Genomic DNA, 2,028 nt, shown 5'->3' on the forward strand with positions numbered 1-2,028 from the left:
AAGGTACACATCTGACAAGGGTGTAATATCCAGAATACACAAAGAACTCAAACAACTGTACAGTAAAAATCCCCCAAATAATCCAATTAAAAAGGAAATGAAAACAAATAATCCAATTAAAAAAGGGCAAAGGAGATGCATAGACATTTTTCAAAGGAAGACAGACAAATGGCCAACAGGTACATGAAAAAATGCTCAGCATCACTAGTCATCAGAGAAATGCAAATCAAAACCACATTGAGATATCATCTTACCTCAGTTAGACTGGTCATTATTAAAAAGACCATGAATAAACAATGCTGGCAAGGATGCAGGGAAAGGGGTACTCTTACACTGTTGGTGTGGCTGCAAATTAGCATAGCCACTATGGAAAACAGTATGGAGGTTCCTCAAACAACTACAGATAGAACTACCATATGATCTAGTAATCCCACTACTGGGTATATATCCAAAGGAATGGAAATCATCATGTTGAAGGGATACTTGCACTCCCATGTTCATCACAGCTCTATTTACAATAGCCAAAATATGGAACCAACCTAAGTGTCCTTTGACAGATGACTGGATAAGGAAAATGTGGTATGTATACACAATGGAATACTATTCAGCTATAAAAAAGAATGAAATTATGCCATTTTTAGCAAAATGGATGAGTCTGAAGAAAATTATGTTAAGTGAAATAAGCCAGACAAAGAAAGAGAAATATTGCATGTTCTCACTTATAACTGGGTGCTAAGAAAGAAGAAAAGAAAGAAAGAAAAAGATAAAGAAAGAAAGAAAGAAAGAAAGACCACAACAATTCAGCGAACTTTCAGAAGGAGAGAACAAACCTAAGATTACTAGAGATGGTGGGGAGGAAGGGTGTGTTAGTCCATTTTGTGTTGCCATAACAGAAATACCTGAGACTGGGTAATTTATAAGTAAAAGAGGTTTACTTGGCTTATGATTCTTGGACAGCTGCATCTGGCATGGGCCTCAGGCTGCTTCTACTCATGGCGGAAGGAGGCAGGCACCCGGCAGGTACAAGTAGATCACATGGTGAGAGGAAGCGAGCGAGAGAGAGAGAGAGGAGGTGCCAGGGTCTTTAAAACAACCAGCTCTCATGGAAACTAAAAGAGCAACAACACACTCATTAAACACCGCCCCCAGGGAAAACATTAATCCATTCATGACGGATCCACCCCCATGACTCAATCAGTTTCCAACACTGCCACATTGGGGGTCAAATTTCCATATGAGTTTCAGAGGGGACAGCACATCCAAACTCCATCAAAGGGAGAGGGTTTGGGGAGGCATAGGTTGGGCAAAGGGCATAAAGAAAAACCATGATTTGCAATAATGAATTTGCTAATAATAATAAAAAAATTAAAAAATAAAACAAACAAATAGCTATTAAAATATGTTTGCAAAACTATAGGAAAACATTAAAGAAGCAAAGAAGTTCCATAGTAACAATAATGACAATGCCATATCCAATGGAGAATATTAATATCACTATCAATGAAAGAGAGACACCACAAGTGGAAATTCTGGAGTTGAAGAGTATCATAACTGAAATAAAAATTCCCTAGAGGGCTTCAACAATAGATTTTAACTAGCAGATGAATTAGCACACTTGAGGATAGATATAGATCATGCAAGCTGGAAAACAGAGAGAAAAGGATTGAGGAAAAATGAATAGAACATTAGAGACTTATAAAGCACACCAACATATGTATAATAAGGTACCAGAATGAGGGGAGAAATAGAAAAGAGCAAAAAAAATTTGAAGAAAGAATCGCTGAAGTTACTGAAAAACACTAACCTACACACAGAAATCCCAGCAAACTCTAAATAGGATAAACACAGAGAGATCACACATAGTAGAGAGACACATCATAATAAAAATGCTGAAATGAAAAAATCTTGAAAGCAGCAAAAAAAAAAAAAAAAAAGATTAATTTCAAGGGAACCCTAATAATATTAACAGTGAACTTCTCAGAAGAAACAATGAAGGTCAAAAGGCAGTAAAATAACTTATTCAAAGTG

The sequence above is a fragment of the Galeopterus variegatus genome, unplaced genomic scaffold, assembly GCF_000696425.1.
Source record: "Galeopterus variegatus unplaced genomic scaffold, G_variegatus-3.0.2 Scaffold7806, whole genome shotgun sequence".
Lineage (NCBI taxonomy): Eukaryota > Metazoa > Chordata > Mammalia > Dermoptera > Cynocephalidae > Galeopterus > Galeopterus variegatus.